The 22659-nt window shown below is 61.4% G+C and overlaps 1 protein-coding gene across 1 annotated transcript in view; it reads right to left on the bottom strand.

The window, feature by feature from the left end:
* The window catches only part of XYLT1 (xylosyltransferase 1), a 969342-nt gene that overhangs the window by 407052 nt on the left and 539631 nt on the right, over positions 1-22659 (bottom strand). The window lies entirely within an intron of this gene.

Here is a 22659-nt window from a genome sequence, read left to right as displayed (position 1 = left end):
GAGAGACATGCGGGGCATGAGCGGGGGGTGGGCGGGAGGGGGAGAGACACACGGGGCAAGAGCGGTGGTGGGCGGGAGGGTGATAGACACGGGGCAAGAGTGGGGGTGTGCGGGAGGGTGAAAGACACGGGGCAAGAGCGGGGGTGGGCGGGAGGGAGAGAGACACGGGGCAAGAGCGTGGGTGGGCGGCAGGGGGAAAGAGACATGGGGCAAGAGCGGGGGTGGGTGGGAGGGGGAAAGAGACACGGGGCAAGAGCGGGGGTGGGGGGTACAGAAGACAGACACGGGGCATGAGCGGGGTAGTGGAGGGCAACAGGAGAGAGACATGGGGCATGAGCGGGGGGTGGGGGGGTACTGGAGACAGACAAGGGGCATGGGCAGGGGGTGGGGGGCAATAGGAGAGAGACACAGGGCATGAGCGGGGGGTGGGGGGTACAGGAGACAGACACGGGGCATGAGCGGGGGGTGGGGGCAACAGGAGAGAGACACGGGACATGGGCGGGTGGGGGGAACAGGAGACAGACACGGGGCATGAGCAGGGGGGGCAACAGGAGACAGACATGGGGCATGAGCGGGGGGGTGGGGGGGTACAGGAGACAGACACGAGCATGAGCGGGGGGTGGGGGGGTACAGGAGACAGACACGGGGCATGAGCAGGGGGTGGGGGGCAACAGGAGAGAGACACGGGGCATGAGCGGGGGTGGGGGTGTTAGGCAGAAACCTGTGCAGTTCCCTTGGGGAACACTGCAAAAGATTTAAGACTACAGGTAGAGCAGTAAACCCCTTTGGTAGCAGTCCGTACCACCCAGATTTACCTGGTAGCTGTGGCTGAGCAGTCAGACTTCTCTCAAGAAGAGTTAGGCAGTATGTAAAGTATACACAATATGTACCAAAACACAATAGCACAAGCAAACACTGACCAGAGCTTGGTTTCAAAAGTATATAGTTATTTATTTAAAATACACATAAGTTAAAAACACTCTAGCAAAAATATAGTAAAAGCACTTCAACACAGTTATAATGAAAGTAGATTCAATCCTTTCTCCTATCTAGACAACTCTAAGTAAACACCACTTAATTAAAACAGAGGTGAGTGCTTAACGTTAGATGACACTCTAGTAGTTTCCAAGAAAGGGAGAGAAAAAACAGAAATGGGTTAGACACACCACTCTAAGGTCCAGAGCACTTGCAATAGGCTTAAAGAAGAATAAAGTCACAGGTGAGCAAAAGTCACTAGGCAGGGCCCACTCTTAGAGTAGCCGGAGCGAAAATGTGCCCAAGATCACACTGTTAGTTAGAGATTCAAAGTCTTGCAAAGAGTCAAAAAGAGGTTAGAGTGGCTCAGAAAGTTTAGCCAAAGTGTCCCAGGCACTCCCAGGTTCGAAAGCCGGGGACTAAATCTACCCCGTACAGTCGGTAGCAAGGGAAGCCAGGCAGAACACAGTACCTTAAGCGGAAAGGATCCTCCAGCGGTGGCAGTTGTTCCAGGCAGTGGCAGCAGAGCTCGACGTCGGTCAGGGGAGAAGAAGTTCTCGCTGAAGAGCAGAAGAAGAGGGTCGTTGCACTGCCCGGGAAGAAACCAGCCGCGGAGTCCTCCGGTTAAAGGGTTGGTACCGACTTTCGCGGTATGGGGGTAAAGTGTGGTATTCCGGTTGCCGGGGTGCTTGGCACAGGCAAGGCGGCCACGAGATACCTCAAAGAACGGAAAGAAGGCGAAAACTGGTTGTCCCCACCAGTCAAGGGAAGGAGCCACTCCGTTAAGAGTTCTCCTCGGTCGTCGGGAAAAAGTGGTGAGACGGTTCAGCAGGGCTCCACCGGGTGGTGTCGTCGAAGCAGGTCGGCTCAGCTCTTCCCTCGTCGGATTCTTGGTCCTGTGGCGACTTCTGAAGTCCCAGTCCCCAAAGCCCTGCTTTTATGCAGCAAACCCCCATTCACCCAGCCTAGCTGTCACTCAACCATGCTAAGTGGTGAGCCGGGCGGCTCACCACTTGGGCCAATCAGGACGGAGTGCGACTTGAGTTTACCAAGGTAACTCAGTCCAGGGTGCCTAAATCCCCCTCCACCCCTCCTAAGTACCCCAGACAGAGTGGCACCACTTTGGAGGGCTTCTGTGGAGAAGCCCGCCAAAAGTGGAACAAAGGGCTCCACTTTGGGTCAGAGTTACAGAGGCGAACACCAACGCCATTTTAGAATCAAGTTTTGGCAAAAAGTCCCAACCGGAGTTATAAAAATAAATATATAAACCGGCGGTATGTTTAAGGCTACCGTAAATAAATAATTAAATGTGTTAGCCTAAAACAATGGGAAATCCCATAGGGAAATATTCGCGGTCGAATATAAAAAGTAGTTTCCACTGCCACCAGCCAAAACTCGATCAGGGGGGACGGAGACGTGCCCCCTCGACTAACAGACCCTGGGGCAATCGAATTGCCCCAGCCAGTACGTCCACAATATGATGGTTTGTACTGGTTCTGTTCAGGATTCAAGACTAGCAAAGCCTTTGGTGACTTTACATGCCCTGGGAGACAGTAGTCAGTCCCAGGGTATGGAGTCTATGTTGGGGAGTCCCTAGGACACCCCTGGGTCACGGCACAGAGGGTGCTGTGTGACCCATATCACAAAAATACATGAGGCCCTATGGAGTAAGAGACCCCATAGCCCATTCAACACAAGGTTTAACCAAGAAAACACACTTCAACATGTCCAAGAGTGAGGGTAAAAGAGTCTCACTCTTGGCAGGAGAAAAAAATTAAACCCCAGAAATCCAGCAAAGCTGCTGGGGGACTCACTAGGTAGGGAAATTCAGCCTAAACAGAGAATTCTCCCTAACACTCGCCCCCCCCAGACTAAGGGACAGGAGGATTTAATCCACTCCTGGATGAACCTCATACCTCTAGTCGATGATATACATCCTAGAGAGTCCATCAGCATTTTGATGGTGACACCTTGACCTATGTTCAATGGAGAACTCAAAGGTTTTCTTCTGCAAGCTAACGGACCTACAGACCCTTTGAGGAACATCAGTCTTTTTGTTATAGGGGATCTGGTTGACCAGTCCCTCAGAAGTTGGTACAACTTCTGAACCTATGTTAGGCTTTTTCAAGGGGTCCTTATAAAGGATTCCCTTAGATCTAGAGGGGCCTCCAAGGTTCCTCACCACCTCTCTTGTGGGAGCAGGTTGGGTCTTAGGCCTCTTGGTTGGAGGGGTTGGGGTTAGGCAATGTACCTGCTTCCCCTTCCTCTTAGATCTACCCTTACCTATTTTAGGAGTTTCCCCCCTAATATTAGGATTTGAGTTGGGGTCTTCAGTAGAAGGTCCAACAGTCTGAAGGTTTTTGGCCTTAGACTTTTCTTTTCTGGTTTTCCACCAGCACTGAGAATTACCAGTTCTCTCAGGTCCAGATAGGGGCCTAGTTGGTCTATCCACCTCTTCCTCAGAAGCAGGGGGAGTCAGAGACTCTGAGACTAGGGGAACAATGATGGAGCTTGGTTGGGGCGCCCATGTTCCTAGCATACTATCCTGAAATGTGCCTGGGTTAGAGGTCAACTTACTAACACCAGGGCTTGTAGTGGGGTTCTCAGTAGAGGGTCCCACAGGCTTAGAAGGGTCCTTCAAGGTAGCCTTTCTAGCCAATTTGGTTAAGTTCTGCTTCTCCATACTGGGAGGCCTGGGGGTATGTGACACTACTCCTAGAGTTCTTAGGTCATTCCCTAACAGGACCTTCCCAGGTACCTCAGCCTGAACACTGACAGGGATCCTTACTGTCATGTTGTTACATTGAATGAGGGCTGGTAGAATAGGAACCATTTGGACAGGGCCTCCAGACATCCTAGTGGGACCTTTGGGTGCTTTGGCCACATCTTCAGGTTGAAAGAAGCTTTCATCCACTACTGTTCTGCTGGCCCCAGTGTCTCTCCTGGCAGGAGTATCCTGGCCATTGACAAGAACACTGTCCACATAATACACCTTAGAGTTAACAGGTAGGGAGTTATACACAACCCTATTCTGGGGACTAACCAGACCCATAGGCTCTAAGTTTACAGTTGCTTGAAGACCCAAGGGTTCTTCAGCAAAGAGTTCAAAGTGGGCACTAGCCATCTGTACTTCATCCTCAGGAGTGAAGGCTAAGGAGACTGTGCTGATCCCTGCAGGTTTACCCTTGCACTTGGGATCTCCTTTGATATGGTCAGTACCCTGACAGACATAGCATTGTCCAAATGCTCTCTGGAAGGGTGGCTTGCTCTGACCTCCTTCTGGCTTGTGGCCAGAAGGTACACTAGCCTGATTCGGTTTACCCTGGGGCTTACCCTGGTTATTTGGTTGTTTGTGGCCCTCTTGGGTATGGGAGGTATTAGAATTCTCTTTGGAGTCCTTTTTAGGCTGTTTCTCCCCATCCTTCCTCTGAGTTACCCCAGAATCCTTGTGAGTGGCCCTGTTGGCAACCCACAAGTCAGCAGCCTTAGCTAGCCTCCTAGGATCCAATTCCTGTGAATCAGCCAAGTGCTGTCTGAGCTCAGGAGAGCAGGCATCATAAATTGACTCCAACATAAAGAGATTTCTCATCCCCTCATAAGTGTTCACCTTGTAACCCTTAATCCATCCCTCTAAGTTTTTCAAACATTCACTCACCCAGGTAGCCCAAGGGGTACCATCATGCTTTTTGAGGTTCCTAAACCTCTTAAGATACTGGGAAGGGGTCTTCCCAAACCTAGCTATCAAAGCTAGTTTCACACATTCATAGTCCTTCCTATCCTCCTCCCCCATCTCCATTACCACATCAGTTGCAACAGGGGGAAGCCTAGAGAACAACCAGGTGAGTAAGTCATTTCCTGTGATGTTCTGGAGCCCATGATTATATTCAAACAGAGACAACCAATCCAACACATCCAACTTAGGCTCATACATACCAACCAATTCTTTAGGCATCCGGGGTCTTTTAGGACTGGAACTTCTAGAGGAGCCAGAGAGAGAAACATTCTCAACAGATAATTTCTTCATTTCTAAGTCATACTTGAGCTCCATTTCCCTTAGCCTTAGTTCTTTGTCAGTTTGAGCATTAAGTTTCTTATACTCCAATTCTAGTTTCATTTTCTCCAGTTCAAAGTACTGAGGACTAAATGTGGGACCTGGTAAAGGTCCAGTAGGTACAGCAGGTAGAGCAGGCAGAGGCCTAGGGGGGACAGTTACAACAGCCTCACCCTCCTCTTCTGACTCTTCCTCAGAAACATCAACATTTTGCTCCATGTTAACTTCAACACTGTCATCTACAGTCGCTGGAGTGGTAGGTTCCTCTGAACCATCACCCAGACTTTGGTTAGCTAACAATCTTTCAATCAGCTCCATTTTCTTGCCCTTAGTCAGGAGATCCTTATGTTTACAGAGCACTCTTAAACAATCAGCAGTTTTGGCTGCCAGGGACTCTTGACTATAGCTTTCTATAACTGACATGTTAGAGGTTTTACTTTTTCAGTGCTAAGCTTTGTGGTTAGTTGCACTAAGGTATCTAAAGCACAATAAAATGTATACTCAATACAAATCCCACCGCTGTACACCAGTGTTAGGCAGAAACCTGTGCAGTTCCCTTGGGGAACACTGCAAAAGATTTAAGACTACAGGTAGAGCAGTAAACCCCTTTGGTAGCAGTCCGTACCACCCAGATTTACCTGGTAGCTGTGGCTGAGCAGTCAGACTTCTCTCAAGAAGAGTTAGGCAGTATGTAAAGTATACACAATATGTACCAAAACACAATAGCACAAGCAAACACTGACCAGAGCTTGGTTTCAAAAGTATATAGTTATTTATTTAAAATACACATAAGTTAAAAACACTCTAGCAAAAATATAGTAAAAGCACTTCAACACAGTTATAATGAAAGTAGATTCAATCCTTTCTCCTATCTAGACAACTCTAAGTAAACACCACTTAATTAAAACAGAGGTGAGTGCTTAACGTTAGATGACACTCTAGTAGTTTCCAAGAAAGGGAGAGAAAAAACAGAAATGGGTTAGACACACCACTCTAAGGTCCAGAGCACTTGCAATAGGCTTAAAGAAGAATAAAGTCACAGGTGAGCAAAAGTCACTAGGCAGGGCCCACTCTTAGAGTAGCCGGAGCGAAAATGTGCCCAAGATCACACTGTTAGTTAGAGATTCAAAGTCTTGCAAAGAGTCAAAAAGAGGTTAGAGTGGCTCAGAAAGTTTAGCCAAAGTGTCCCAGGCACTCCCAGGTTCGAAAGCCGGGGACTAAATCTACCCCGTACAGTCGGTAGCAAGGGAAGCCAGGCAGAACACAGTACCTTAAGCGGAAAGGATCCTCCAGCGGTGGCAGTTGTTCCAGGCAGTGGCAGCAGAGCTCGACGTCGGTCAGGGGAGAAGAAGTTCTCGCTGAAGAGCAGAAGAAGAGGGTCGTTGCACTGCCCGGGAAGAAACCAGCCGCGGAGTCCTCCGGTTAAAGGGTTGGTACCGACTTTCGCGGTATGGGGGTAAAGTGTGGTATTCCGGTTGCCGGGGTGCTTGGCACAGGCAAGGCGGCCACGAGATACCTCAAAGAACGGAAAGAAGGCGAAAACTGGTTGTCCCCACCAGTCAAGGGAAGGAGCCACTCCGTTAAGAGTTCTCCTCGGTCGTCGGGAAAAAGTGGTGAGACGGTTCAGCAGGGCTCCACCGGGTGGTGTCGTCGAAGCAGGTCGGCTCAGCTCTTCCCTCGTCGGATTCTTGGTCCTGTGGCGACTTCTGAAGTCCCAGTCCCCAAAGCCCTGCTTTTATGCAGCAAACCCCCATTCACCCAGCCTAGCTGTCACTCAACCATGCTAAGTGGTGAGCCGGGCGGCTCACCACTTGGGCCAATCAGGACGGAGTGCGACTTGAGTTTACCAAGGTAACTCAGTCCAGGGTGCCTAAATCCCCCTCCACCCCTCCTAAGTACCCCAGACAGAGTGGCACCACTTTGGAGGGCTTCTGTGGAGAAGCCCGCCAAAAGTGGAACAAAGGGCTCCACTTTGGGTCAGAGTTACAGAGGCGAACACCAACGCCATTTTAGAATCAAGTTTTGGCAAAAAGTCCCAACCGGAGTTATAAAAATAAATATATAAACCGGCGGTATGTTTAAGGCTACCGTAAATAAATAATTAAATGTGTTAGCCTAAAACAATGGGAAATCCCATAGGGAAATATTCGCGGTCGAATATAAAAAGTAGTTTCCACTGCCACCAGCCAAAACTCGATCAGGGGGGACGGAGACGTGCCCCCTCGACTAACAGACCCTGGGGCAATCGAATTGCCCCAGCCAGTACGTCCACAATATGATGGTTTGTACTGGTTCTGTTCAGGATTCAAGACTAGCAAAGCCTTTGGTGACTTTACATGCCCTGGGAGACAGTAGTCAGTCCCAGGGTATGGAGTCTATGTTGGGGAGTCCCTAGGACACCCCTGGGTCACGGCACAGAGGGTGCTGTGTGACCCATATCACAAAAATACATGAGGCCCTATGGAGTAAGAGACCCCATAGCCCATTCAACACAAGGTTTAACCAAGAAAACACACTTCAACATGTCCAAGAGTGAGGGTAAAAGAGTCTCACTCTTGGCAGGAGAAAAAAATTAAACCCCAGAAATCCAGCAAAGCTGCTGGGGGACTCACTAGGTAGGGAAATTCAGCCTAAACAGAGAATTCTCCCTAACAGGGGGGAACAGGAGACAGACACAGGGCATGAGCGGGGGGTGGGGGGAACAAAAGAGACAGACACGGGGCATGACCGGGGGGTGGGGGCAACAGGAGAGAGACACAGGGCAGGAGCGGGGGGTGGGGGGCAACAGGAGACAGACACGGGGCACGAGCGGGGGGTGAGGGCAACAGGAGACAGACAAGGGGCATGAGCAGGGGGTGGAGGGGAACAGGAGACAGACACGGAGCATGAGCGGGGGTGGGGAGAACAGGGGACAGACACGGGGCATGAGAGGGGGGTGGGGGGCAACAGGAGAGAGACACGGGACATGAGCGGGTGGGGGGAACCGGAGACAGACACGGGGCATGAGCGGGGGGGGCAACAGGAGACAGACACGGGGCATGAGCGAGGGGTGGGGGGAACAACAGAGACAGACACGGGGCATGAGCGGGGGGTGGAGGGCAACAGGAGACAGACACGGGGCATGAGCGGGGGGTGAGGGGCAACAGGAGACAGACACGGGGCATGAGCGGGGGTGTGGGGCAACAGGAGACAGACACGGGGCATGAGCGGGGAGTGGGGGGCAACATGAGAGACACGGGGCATGAGCAGGGGTGGGGGGCAACAGGAGAGACACGGGACATGAGCGGGGGTGGGGGGAACAGGAGACAGACACGGGGCATGAGCGAGGGGTGGGGGAACAGGAGACAGACACGGGGCATGAGCGGGGGGTGGGGGGAAGAACAGACACAGGCATGAGCGGGGGGTGGGGAGAACAGACACGGGGCATGAGCGGGGCGGTGGGGGGCAACAGGAGACAGACACGGGGCATGAGCAGGGGGTGGGGAGAACAGGAGACAAACACGGGGCATGAGCAGGGGGGTGGGGACAACAAGAGAGAGACACGGGGCATGAGCGTGTGGGGGGAACAGGAGACAGACACGGGGCATGAGCAGGTGGGGGGAACAGGAGACAGACACGGGGCATGAGCGGAAGGGGTGGGGGGCAACAGGAGATAGACACGGGGCATGAGCGGGGGTGGGGGGAACAGGACACAGACATGGGGCATCAGCGGGGTGTGGAGAGAACAGGAGACAGACACGGGGCATGAGCGGGGGGAACAGAAGACAGACATGGGGCATGAGCGGGGGGTGGGGGAAGGGGAGAGAGACACACGGGGCATGAGCGGGGGTTGGGGGAGGGAGAGAGATACATGGGGCATGAGCGGGGGGTGGGGGGAGGGAGAGAGACACATGGGGCATGAGTTGGCGGGAGGGAGAGAGACACAAGGGGCATGAGTGGGGGGTGGGCGGGAGGGAGAGAGACACACGGGGCATGAGTGGGGGGTGGGCGGGAGGGAGAGAGACAAACGGGGCATGTGTGGGGGGTGGGCGGGAAGGAGAGAGACACATGGGGCATGAGCGGGGGTGGGGGGAGGGAGAGAGACACACGGGGCATGAGCGGGGGTTGGGGGTAAGGGGAGAGAGACACAAAGGGCATGAGCGGGGGGGGGTGGGGAGGGAGAGAGACGCACGCGGCATGAGTGGGGGGTGGGGGGGAGGGAGAGAGACATGGGGCATGATCGGGGGTGGGCGGGAGGGGGAGAGACACACGGGGCAAGAGCGGTGGTGGGCGGGAGGGTGATAGACACGGGGCAAGAGCGGGGGTGGGCGGGAGGGAGAAAGAAATGGGGCAAGAGTGTGGGTGGGTGGCAGGGGGAAAGAGACATGGGGCAAGAGCGGGGGTGGGTGGGAGGGGGAAAGAGACACGGGGCAAGAGCGGGGGTGGGTGGGAGGGGGAAAGAGACACGGGGCAAGAGCGGGGGTGGGCGGGAGGGGGAAAGAGACACGGGCCAAGATCGGGGGTGGGCGGGAGGGGGAAAGAGACACAGGGCAAGAGCGGGGGTGGGCGGGAGGGGGAAAGAGACACGGGGCAAGAGCGGGGGTGGGCGGGTGTGAGAAAGAGACATGGGGCAAGAGCGGGGGTGGGCGGGAGGGGGAAAGAGACACGGGGCAAGAGCGGGGGTGGGGGGGAGGGAGACAGACACACGGGGCAAGACCGGGGGGGCGGAGGGAGACAGACACACGGAGCAAGAGTGGGGGTGGGGGGTAGGGAGACAACACGAGGCATGAGCGGGGGGTGGGGGAGGGGAGAGACACGCGGGGCATGAGCGGGGGGTGGGCGGGGGGGGAGAGACACACAGGGCATGAGCGGGGGGTGGGCGGGAGGGGGAGAGACACACGGGGCATGAGCGGGGGTGGGCGGGAGGGGGAGAGACACACGGGGCATGAGCGGGGGGTGGGTGGCGGGTGGGGAGAGACACACTGGGCATGAGCGGGGGGTGGGCGGCGGGTGGGGAGAGACACACGGACATGAGCGGGGGTGGGGAGAGACACACGGACATGAGCGGGGGTGGGGAGAGGCATACGACATGAGCGGGGGGTGGGCGGCAGGTGGTGAGAGACATACGGACATGAGCGGGGGGTGGGCGGCGGGTGGGGAGAGACACACGGACATGAGCAGCGGCTGGTAGAGACACACGGGGGTGGGAGAGACACACGGGGCAAGAGCGGGGGGTGGGCGGTTGGGAGAGACGAGCGGGGCACGAGCAGGGCATGAGCGGGGGGTGGGCGGGAGGGAGAAAGACACACGGACATGAGCGGGGGGTGGGCGGGAGGGAGAAAGACACACGGACATGAGCGGGGGGTGGGCGGGAGGGAGAAAGACACACGGACATGAGCGGGGGGTGGGCGGGAGGGAGAAAGACACACGGACATGAGCGGGGGTTGGGCGGGACGTAAAAAGACACACGGACATGAGCGGGGGGGTGGAGGGGAGGGAGAAAGACACACGGACATGAGCGGGGGTTGGGCGGGAGGGAGAAAGACACACGGACATGAGCCGGCGGTGGGCGGGAGGGAAAAAGACACACGGACATGAGCATGGGTGGGCGGGAGGGAGAAAGACACACGGACATGAGCGGGGGGGTGGGCAGGAGGGAGAAAGACACAAGGACATGAGCCGGCGGTGGGCGGGATGGAGAAAGACACACGGACATGAGCGGGGGGTGGGCGGGAGGGAGCAAGACACACGGACATGAGCGGGGGGTGGGCGGGAGGGAGAAAGACACACAGACATGAGCGGGGGGTGGACGGGAGGGAGAAAGACACACGGACATGAGCCGGGGGTGGGCGGGAGGGCGAAAGACACACGGACATGAGCGGGGGATGGGCGGGAGGGAGAAAGACACACGGATATGAGCGGGGGGTGGGCGGGAGGGAGAAAGACACACGGACAAGAGCGGGGGGTGGGCGGGAGGGAGGGAGAAAGACACACGGACATGAGCGGGGAGTGGGAGGAATAGGAGACAGACACACGGACATGAGCGGGGGTTGGGCGGGACGTAAAAAGACACACAGACATGAGCGGGGGGTGGAGGGGAGGGAGAAAGACACACGGACATGAGCGGGGGTTGGGCGGGAGGGAAAAAGACACACGGACATGAGCATGGGTGGGCGGGAGGGAGAAAGACACACGGACATGAGCGGGGGGGTGGGCAGGAGGGAGAAAGACACAAGGACATGAGCCGGCGGTGGGCGGGAGGGAGAAAGACACACGGACATGAGCGGGGGGTGGGCGGGAGGGAGCAAGACACACGGACATGAGCGGGGGGTGGGCGGGAGGGAGAAAGACACACAGACATGAGCGGGGGGTGGACGGGAGGGAGAAAGACACACGGACATGAGCGGGGGGTGGGCGGGAGGGCGAAAGACACACGGACATGAGCGGGGGGTGGGCGGGAGGGAGAAAGACACACGGACATGAGCGGGGGGTGGGCGGGAGGGAGAAAGACACACGGACATGAGCGGGGGTTGGGCGGGACGTAAAAAGACACACGGACATGAGCGGGGGGTGGAGGGGAGGGAGAAAGACACACGGACATGAGCGGGGGTTGGGCGGGAGGGAGAAAGACACACGGACATGAGCCGGCGGTGGGCGGGAGGGAAAAAGACACACGGACATGAGCATGGGTGGGCGGGAGGGAGAAAGACACACGGACATGAGCGGGGGGGTTGGCAGGAGGGAGAAAGACACAAGGACATGAGCCGGCGGTGGGCGGGAGGGAGAAAGACACACGGACATGAGCGGGGGGTGGGCGGGAGGGAGCAAGACACACGGACATGAGCGGGGGGTGGGCGGGAGGGAGAAAGACACACAGACATGAGCGGGGGGTGGACGGGAGGGAGAAAGACACACGGACATGAGCGGGGGGTGGGCGGGAGGGCGAAAGACACACGGACATGAGCGGGGGGTGGGCGGGAGGGAGAAAGACACACGGACATGAGCGGGGGGTGGGCGGGAGGGAGAAAGACACACGGACAAGAGCGGGGGGTGGGCGGGAGGGAGGGAGAAAGACACACGGACCTGAGCGGGGAGTGGGAGGAATAGGAGACAGACATGGGGCATGAGCGGGGGGTGGGGGAAGGGGAGAGAGACACACGGGGAATGAGCGGGGGTGGGGGGAGGGAGAGAGATACATGGGGCATGAGCGGGGGGTGGGGAGAGGGAGAGAGACACACGGGGCATGAGCGGGGGGTGGGTGGGAGGGAGAGAGACACACGGGGCATGAGTGGGGGGTGGGGGGAGGGAGAGAGACACACGGGGCATGAGTGGGGGGTGGGCGGGAGGGAGAGAGACATGGGGCATGATCGGGGGTGGGCGGGAGGGGGAGAGACACACGGGGCAAGAACGGTGGTGGGCGGGAGGGTGATAGACACGGGGCAAGAGCGGGGGTGGGCGGGAGGGTGAAAGACACGGGGCAAGAGCAGGGGTGGGCGGGAGGGAGAAAGAAACGGGGCAAGAGCGTGGGTGGGCGGCAGGGGGAAAGAGACACGGGGCAAGAGTGGGGGTGGGTGGGAGGGGGAAAGAGACACGGGGCAAGAGCGGGGGTGGGCGGAAGGGGGAAAGAGACACGGGGCAAGAGCGGGGGTGGGCGGGAGGGGGAAAGAGACACGGGGCAAGAGCGGGGGTGGGCGGGAGGGGGAAAGAGACACGGGCCAAGATCGGGGGTGGGCGGGAGGGGGAAAGAGACACAGGGCAAGAGCGGGGGTGGGCGGGAGGGGGAAAGAGACACGGGGCAAGAGCGGGGGTGGGCGGGAGTGGGAAAGAGACACAGGGCAAGAGCGAGGTGGGCGGGAGGGGGAAAGAGACACGGGGCAAGAGCGGGGGTGGGGGGAGGGAGACAGACACACGGGGCAAGAGCGGGGGTGGGGGGGAGGGAGACAGACATACGGAGCAAGAGTGGGGGTGGGGGGTAGGGAGACAACACGAGGCATGAGCGGGGGGTGGGCGGGAGGGGGAGAGACACACGGGGCATGAGCGGGGGGTGGGCGGAAGGGGGAGAGACACACGGGGCATGAGCGGGGGTGGGCGGGAGGGGGAGAGACACATGGGGCATGAGCGGGGGGTGGGCGGCGGGTGGGGAGAGACACACGGGGCATGAGCAGGGGGTGGGCGGCGGGTGGGGAGAGACACACGGACATGAGCGGGGGTGGGGAGAGACACACGGACATGAGCGGGGGTGGGGAGAGGCACACGGACATGAGCGGGGGGTGGGCGGCAGGTGGTGAGAGACATACGCACATGAGCGGGGGTGGGCGGCGGGTGGGGAGAGACACACGGACATGAGCAGCGGGTGGTAGAGACACACGGGGGTGGGAGAGACACACGGGGCAAGAGCGGGGGGTGGGCGGTTGGGAGAGACGAGCGGGGCACGAGCGGGGGGTGGGTGGGAGGGAGAAAGACACACGGACATGAGCGGGGGGTGGGCGGGAGGGAGAAAGACACACGGACATGAGCGGGGGGTGGGCGGGAGGGAGAAAGACACACGGACATGAGCGGGGCGGGAGGGAGAAAGACACACGGACATGAGCGGGGGGTGGGCGGGAGGGAGAAAGACACACGGACATGAGCAGGGGGTGGGCGGGACGTAGAAAGACACACGGACATGAGCGGGGGGTGGGCAGGAGGGAGAAAGACACACGGACATGAGCGGGGGTTGGGCGGGAGGGAGAAAGACACACGGACATGAGCCGGCGGTGGGCGGGAGGGAAAAAGACACACGGACATGAGCAGGGGTGGGCGGGAGGTAGAAAGACACACGGACATGAGCGGGGGGGTGGACAGGAGGGAGAAAGACACACGGACATGAGCCGGCGGTGGGCGGGAGGGAGAAAGACACACAGACATGAGCGGGGGGTGGGCGGGAGGGAGCAAGACACACAGACATGAGCGGGGGGTGGGCGGGAGGGAGAAAGACACACGGACATGAGCGGGGGGTGGGCGGGAGGGCAAAAGACACACGGACATGAGCCGGCGGTGGGCGGGAGGGAGAAAGACACACGGACATGAGCGGGGGGTGGGAGGAACAGGAGACAGACATGGGGCATGAGCGGGGGTGGGGGAAGGGGAGAGAGACACACAGGGCATGAGCGGGGGGTGGGCGGGAGGGGGAGAGACACACGGGGCATGAGCGGGGGTGGGCGGGAGGGGGAGAGACACACGGGGCATGAGCGGGGGGTGGGTGGCGGGTGGGGAGAGACACACTGGGCATGAGCGGGGGGTGGGCGGCGGGTGGGGAGAGACACACGGACATGAGCGGGGGTGGGGAGAGACACACGGACATGAGCGGGGGTGGGGAGAGGCATACGACATGAGCGGGGGGTGGGCGGCAGGTGGTGAGAGACATACGGACATGAGCGGGGGGTGGGCGGCGGGTGGGGAGAGACACACGGACATGAGCAGCGGCTGGTAGAGACACACGGGGGTGGGAGAGACACACGGGGCAAGAGCGGGGGGTGGGCGGTTGGGAGAGACGAGCGGGGCACGAGCAGGGCATGAGCGGGGGGTGGGCGGGAGGGAGAAAGACACACGGACATGAGCGGGGGGTGGGCGGGAGGGAGAAAGACACACGGACATGAGCGGGGGGTGGGCGGGAGGGAGAAAGACACACGGACATGAGCGGGGGGTGGGCGGGAGGGAGAAAGACACACGGACATGAGCGGGGGGTGGGCGGGACGTAAAAAGACACACGGACATGAGCGGGGGGTGGAGGGGAGGGAGAAAGACACACGGACATGAGCGGGGGTTGGGCGGGAGGGAGAAAGACACACGGACATGAGCCGGCGGTGGGCGGGAGGGAAAAAGACACACGGACATGAGCATGGGTGGGCGGGAGGGATGAAAGACACACGGACATGAGCGGGGGGGTGGGCAGGAGGGAGAAAGACACAAGGACATGAGCCGGCGGTGGGCGGGAGGGAGAAAGACACACGGACATGAGCGGGGGGTGGGCGGGAGGGAGCAAGACACACGGACATGAGCGGGGGGTGGGCGGGAGGGAGAAAGACACACAGACATGAGCGGGGGGTGGACGGGAGGGAGAAAGACACACGGACATGAGCGGGGGGTGGGCGGGAGGGCGAAAGACACACGGACATGAGCGGGGGGTGGGCGGGAGGGAGAAAGACACACGGACATGAGCGGGGGGTGGGCGAAAGGGAGAAAGACACACGGACAAGAGCGGGGGGTGGGCGGGAGGGAGGGAGAAAGACACACGGACATGAGCGGGGAGTGGGAGGAATAGGAGACAGACACACGGACATGAGCGGGGGTTGGGCGGGACGTAAAAAGACACACAGACATGAGCGGGGGGTGGAGGGGAGGGAGAAAGACACACGGACATGAGCGGGGGGTGGGCAGGAGGGAGAAAGACACAAGGACATGAGCCGGCGGTGGGCGGGAGGGAGAAAGACACACGGACATGAGCGGGGGGTGGGCGGGAGGGAGCAAGACACACGGACATGAGCGGGGGGTGGGCGGGAGGGAGAAAGACACACAGACATGAGCGGGGGGTGGACGGGAGGGAGAAAGACACACGGACATGAGCGGGGGGTGGGCGGGAGGGCGAAAGACACACGGACATGAGCGGGGGGTGGGCGGGAGGGAGAAAGACACACGGACATGAGCGGGGGGTGGGCGGGAGGGAGAAAGACACACGGTCATGAGCGGGGGTTGGGCGGGATGTAAAAAGACACACGGACATGAGCGGGGGGTGGAGGGGAGGGAGAAAGACACACGGACATGAGCCGGCGGTGGGCGGGAGGGAAAAAGACACACGGACATGAGCATGGGTGGGCGGGAGGGAGAAAGACACACGGACATGAGCGGGGGGGTTGGCAGGAGGGAGAAAGACACAAGGACATGAGCCGGCGGTGGGCGGGAGGGAGAAAGACACACGGACATGAGCGGGGGGTGGGCGGGAGGGAGCAAGACACACGGACATGAGCGGGGGGTGGGCGGGAGGGAGAAAGACACACAGACATGAGCGGGGGGTGGACGGGAGGGAGAAAGACACACGGACATGAGCGGGGGGTGGGCGGGAGGGCGAAAGACACACGGACATGAGCGGGGGGTGGGCGGGAGGGAGAAAGACACACGGACATGAGCGGGGGGTGGGCGGGAGGGAGAAAGACACACGGACAAGAGCGGGGGGTGGGCGGGAGGGAGGGAGAAAGACACACGGACATGAGCGGGGAGTGGGAGGAATAGGAGACAGACATGGGGCATGAGCGGGGGGTGGGGGAAGGGGAGAGAGACACACGGGGAATGAGCGGGGGTGGGGGGAGGGAGAGAGATACATGGGGCATGAGCGGGGGGTGGGGAGAGGGAGAGAGACACACGGGGCATGAGCGGGGGGTGGGTGGGAGGGAGAGAGACACACGGGGCATGAGTGGGGGGTGGGGGGAGGGAGAGAGACACACGGGGCATGAGTGGGGGGTGGGCGGGAGGGAGAGAGACATGGGGCATGATCGGGGTTGGGCGGGAGGGAAAAAGACACACGGACATGAGCATGGGTGGGCGGGAGGGAGAAAGACACACGGACATGAGCGGGGGGGTGGGCAGGAGGGAGAAAGACACAAGGACATGAGCCGGCGGTGGGCGGGAGGGAGAAAGACACACGGACATGAGCGGGGGGTGGGCGGGAGGGAGCAAGACACACGGACATGAGCGGGGGGTGGGCGGGAGGGAGAAAGACACACAGACATGAGCGGGGGGTGGACGGGAGGGAGAAAGACACACGGACATGAGCGGGGGGTGGGCGGGAGGGCGAAAGACACACGGACATGAGCGGGGGGTGGGCGGGAGGGAGAAAGACACACGGACATGAGCGGGGGGTGGGCGGGAGGGAGAAAGACACACGGACATGAGCGGGGGTTGGGCGGGACGTAAAAAGACACACGGACATGAGCGGGGGGTGGAGGGGAGGGAGAAAGACACACGGACATGAGCGGGGGTTGGGCGGGAGGGAGAAAGACACACGGACATGAGCCGGCGGTGGGCGGGAGGGAAAAAGACACACGGACATGAGCATGGGTGGGCGGGAGGGAGAAAGACACACGGACATGAGCGGGGGGTTGGCAGGAGGGAGAAAGACACAAGGACATGAGCCGGCGGTGGGCGGGAGGGAGAAAGACACACGGACATGAGCGGGGGGTGGGCGGGAGGGAGCAAGACACACGGACATGAGCGGGGGGTGGGCGGGAGGGAGAAAGACACACAGACATGAGCGGGGGGTGGACGGGAGGGAGAAAGACACACGGACATGAGCGGGGGGTGGGCGGGAGGGCGAAAGACACACGGACATGAGCGGGGGGTGGGCGGGAGGGAGAAAGACACACGGACATGAGCGGGGGGTGGGCGGGAGGGAGAAAGACACACGGACAAGAGCGGGGGGTGGGCGGGAGGGAGGGAGAAAGACACACGGACCTGAGCGGGGAGTGGGAGGAATAGGAGACAGACATGGGGCATGAGCGGGGGGTGGGGGAAGGGGAGAGAGACACACGGGGAATGAGCGGGGGTGGGGGGAGGGAGAGAGATACATGGGGCATGAGCGGGGGGTGGGGAGAGGGAGAGAGACACACGGGGCATGAGCGGGGGGTGGGTGGGAGGGAGAGAGACACACGGGGCATGAGTGGGGGGTGGGGGGAGGGAGAGAGACACACGGGGCATGAGTGGGGGGTGGGCGGGAGGGAGAGAGACATGGGGCATGATCGGGGGTGGGCGGGAGGGGGAGAGACACACGGGGCAAGAACGGTGGTGGGCGGGAGGGTGATAGACACGGGGCAAGAGCGGGGGTGGGCGGGAGGGTGAAAGACACGGGGCAAGAGCAGGGGTGGGCGGGAGGGAGAAAGAAACGGGGCAAGAGCGTGGGTGGGCGGCAGGGGGAAAGAGACACGGGGCAAGAGTGGGGGTGGGTGGGAGGGGGAAAGAGACACGGGGCAAGAGCGGGGGTGGGCGGAAGGGGGAAAGAGACACGGGGCAAGAGCGGGGGTGGGCGGGAGGGGGAAAGAGACACGGGGCAAGAGCGGGGGTGGGCGGGAGGGGGAAAGAGACACGGGCCAAGATCGGGGGTGGGCGGGAGGGGGAAAGAGACACAGGGCAAGAGCGGGGGTGGGCGGGAGGGGGAAAGAGACACGGGGCAAGAGCGGGGGTGGGCGGGAGTGGGAAAGAGACACAGGGCAAGAGCGAGGTGGGCGGGAGGGGGAAAGAGACACGGGGCAAGAGCGGGGGTGGGGGGAGGGAGACAGACACACGGGGCAAGAGCGGGGGTGGGGGGGAGGGAGACAGACATACGGAGCAAGAGTGGGGGTGGGGGGTAGGGAGACAACACGAGGCATGAGCGGGGGGTGGGCGGGAGGGGGAGAGACACACGGGGCATGAGCGGGGGGTGGGCGGAAGGGGGAGAGACACACGGGGCATGAGCGGGGGTGGGCGGGAGGGGGAGAGACACATGGGGCATGAGCGGGGGGTGGGCGGCGGGTGGGGAGAGACACACGGGGCATGAGCAGGGGGTGGGCGGCGGGTGGGGAGAGACACACGGACATGAGCGGGGGTGGGGAGAGACACACGGACATGAGCGGGGGTGGGGAGAGGCACACGGACATGAGCGGGGGGTGGGCGGCAGGTGGTGAGAGACATACGCACATGAGCGGGGGTGGGCGGCGGGTGGGGAGAGACACACGGACATGAGCAGCGGGTGGTAGAGACACACGGGGGTGGGAGAGACACACGGGGCAAGAGCGGGGGGTGGGCGGTTGGGAGAGACGAGCGGGGCACGAGCGGGGGGTGGGTGGGAGGGAGAAAGACACACGGACATGAGCGGGGGGTGGGCGGGAGGGAGAAAGACACACGGACATGAGCGGGGGGTGGGCGGGAGGGAGAAAGACACACGGACATGAGCGGGGCGGGAGGGAGAAAGACACACGGACATGAGCGGGGGGTGGGCGGGAGGGAGAAAGACACACGGACATGAGCAGGGGGTGGGCGGGACGTAGAAAGACACACGGACATGAGCGGGGGGTGGGCAGGAGGGAGAAAGACACACGGACATGAGCGGGGGTTGGGCGGGAGGGAGAAAGACACACGGACATGAGCCGGCGGTGGGCGGGAGGGAAAAAGACACACGGACATGAGCAGGGGTGGGCGGGAGGTAGAAAGACACACGGACATGAGGGGGGGGTGGACAGGAGGGAGAAAGACACACGGACATGAGCCGGCGGTGGGCGGGAGGGAGAAAGACACACAGACATGAGCGGGGGGTGGGCGGGAGGGAGCAAGACACACAGACATGAGCGGGGGGTGGGCGGGAGGGAGAAAGACACACGGACATGAGCGGGGGGTGGGCGGGAGGGCAAAAGACACACGGACATGAGCCGGCGGTGGGCGGGAGGGAGAAAGACACACGGACATGAGCGGGGGGTGGGAGGAACAGGAGACAGACATGGGGCATGAGCGGGGGTGGGGGAAGGGGAGAGAGACACACAGGGCATGAGCGGGGGGTGGGCGGGAGGGGGAGAGACACACGGGGCATGAGCGGGGGTGGGCGGGAGGGGGAGAGACACACGGGGCATGAGCGGGGGGTGGGTGGCGGGTGGGGAGAGACACACTGGGCATGAGCGGGGGGTGGGCGGCGGGTGGGGAGAGACACACGGACATGAGCGGGGGTGGGGAGAGACACACGGACATGAGCGGGGGTGGGGAGAGGCATACGACATGAGCGGGGGGTGGGCGGCAGGTGGTGAGAGACATACGGACATGAGCGGGGGGTGGGCGGCGGGTGGGGAGAGACACACGGACATGAGCAGCGGCTGGTAGAGACACACGGGGGTGGGAGAGACACACGGGGCAAGAGCGGGGGGTGGGCGGTTGGGAGAGACGAGCGGGGCACGAGCAGGGCATGAGCGGGGGGTGGGCGGGAGGGAGAAAGACACACGGACATGAGCGGGGGGTGGGCGGGAGGGAGAAAGACACACGGACATGAGCGGGGGGTGGGCGGGAGGGAGAAAGACACACGGACATGAGCGGGGGGTGGGCGGGAGGGAGAAAGACACACGGACATGAGCGGGGGGTGGGCGGGACGTAAAAAGACACACGGACATGAGCGGGGGGTGGAGGGGAGGGAGAAAGACACACGGACATGAGCGGGGGTTGGGCGGGAGGGAGAAAGACACACGGACATGAGCCGGCGGTGGGCGGGAGGGAAAAAGACACACGGACATGAGCATGGGTGGGCGGGAGGGATGAAAGACACACGGACATGAGCGGGGGGGTGGGCAGGAGGGAGAAAGACACAAGGACATGAGCCGGCGGTGGGCGGGAGGGAGAAAGACACACGGACATGAGCGGGGGGTGGGCGGGAGGGAGCAAGACACACGGACATGAGCGGGGGGTGGGCGGGAGGGAGAAAGACACACAGACATGAGCGGGGGGTGGACGGGAGGGAGAAAGACACACGGACATGAGCGGGGGGTGGGCGGGAGGGCGAAAGACACACGGACATGAGCGGGGGGTGGGCGGGAGGGAGAAAGACACACAGACATGAGCGGGGGGTGGGCGAAAGGGAGAAAGACACACGGACAAGAGCGGGGGGTGGGCGGGAGGGAGGGAGAAAGACACACGGACATGAGCGGGGAGTGGGAGGAATAGGAGACAGACACACGGACATGAGCGGGGGTTGGGCGGGACGTAAAAAGACACACAGACATGAGCGGGGGGTGGAGGGGAGGGAGAAAGACACACGGACATGAGCGGGGGGTGGGCAGGAGGGAGAAAGACACAAGGACATGAGCCGGCGGTGGGCGGGAGGGAGAAAGACACACGGACATGAGCGGGGGGTGGGCGGGAGGGAGCAAGACACACGGACATGAGCGGGGGGTGGGCGGGAGGGAGAAAGACACACAGACATGAGCGGGGGGTGGACGGGAGGGAGAAAGACACACGGACATGAGCGGGGGGTGGGCGGGAGGGCGAAAGACACACGGACATGAGCGGGGGGTGGGCGGGAGGGAGAAAGACACACGGACATGAGCGGGGGGTGGGCGGGAGGGAGAAAGACACACGGTCATGAGCGGGGGTTGGGCGGGATGTAAAAAGACACACGGACATGAGCGGGGGGTGGAGGGGAGGGAGAAAGACACACGGACATGAGCGGGGGTTGGGCGGGAGGGAGAAAGACACACGGACATGAGCCGGCGGTGGGCGGGAGGGAAAAAGACACACGGACATGAGCATGGGTGGGCGGGAGGGAGAAAGACACACGGACATGAGCGGGGGGGTTGGCAGGAGGGAGAAAGACACAAGGACATGAGCCGGCGGTGGGCGGGAGGGAGAAAGACACACGGACATGAGCGGGGGGTGGGCGGGAGGGAGCAAGACACACGGACATGAGCGGGGGGTGGGCGGGAGGGAGAAAGACACACAGACATGAGCGGGGGGTGGACGGGAGGGAGAAAGACACACGGACATGAGCGGGGGGTGGGCGGGAGGGCGAAAGACACACGGACATGAGCGGGGGGTGGGCGGGAGGGAGAAAGACACACGGACATGAGCGGGGGGTGGGCGGGAGGGAGAAAGACACACGGACAAGAGCGGGGGGTGGGCGGGAGGGAGGGAGAAAGACACACGGACATGAGCGGGGAGTGGGAGGAATAGGAGACAGACATGGGGCATGAGCGGGGGGTGGGGGAAGGGGAGAGAGACACACGGGGAATGAGCGGGGGTGGGGGGAGGGAGAGAGATACATGGGGCATGAGCGGGGGGTGGGGAGAGGGAGAGAGACACACGGGGCATGAGCGGGGGGTGGGTGGGAGGGAGAGAGACACACGGGGCATGAGTGGGGGGTGGGGGGAGGGAGAGAGACACACGGGGCATGAGTGGGGGGTGGGCGGGAGGGAGAGAGACATGGGGCATGATCGGGGGTGGGCGGGAGGGGGAGAGACACACGGGGCAAGAACGGTGGTGGGCGGGAGGGTGATAGACACGGGGCAAGAGCGGGGGTGGGCGGGAGGGTGAAAGACACGGGGCAAGAGCAGGGGTGGGCGGGAGGGAGAAAGAAACAGGGCAAGAGCGTGGGTGGGCGGCAGGGGGAAAGAGACACGGGGCAAGAGTGGGGGTGGGTGGGAGGGGGAAAGAGACACGGGGCAAGAGCGGGGGTGGGCGGAAGGGGGAAAGAGACACGGGGCAAGAGCGGGGGTGGGCGGGAGGGGGAAAGAGACACGGGGCAAGAGCGGGGGTGGGCGGGAGGGGGAAAGAGACACGGGCCAAGATCGGGGGTGGGCGGGAGGGGGAAAGAGACACAGGGCAAGAGCGGGGGTGGGCGGGAGGGGGAAAGAGACACGGGGCAAGAGCGGGGGTGGGCGGGAGTGGGAAAGAGACACGGGGCAAGAGCGAGGTGGGCGGGAGGGGGAAAGAGACACGGGGCAAGAGCGGGGGTGGGGGGAGGGAGACAGACACACGGGGCAAGAGCGGGGGTGGGGGGGAGGGAGACAGACATACGGAGCAAGAGTGGGGGTGGGGGGTAGGGAGACAACACGAGGCATGAGCGGGGGGTGGGCGGGAGGGGGAGAGACACACGGGGCATGAGCGGGGGGTGGGCG

The sequence above is a fragment of the Ambystoma mexicanum genome, chromosome 2q, assembly GCF_040938575.1.
Source record: "Ambystoma mexicanum isolate Mex_15411 chromosome 2q, UKY_AmexF1_1, whole genome shotgun sequence".
Lineage (NCBI taxonomy): Eukaryota > Metazoa > Chordata > Amphibia > Caudata > Ambystomatidae > Ambystoma > Ambystoma mexicanum.
Note: the sequence above shows the minus strand (reverse complement) of the source record. Positions and strands in the feature narration are given on the sequence as shown.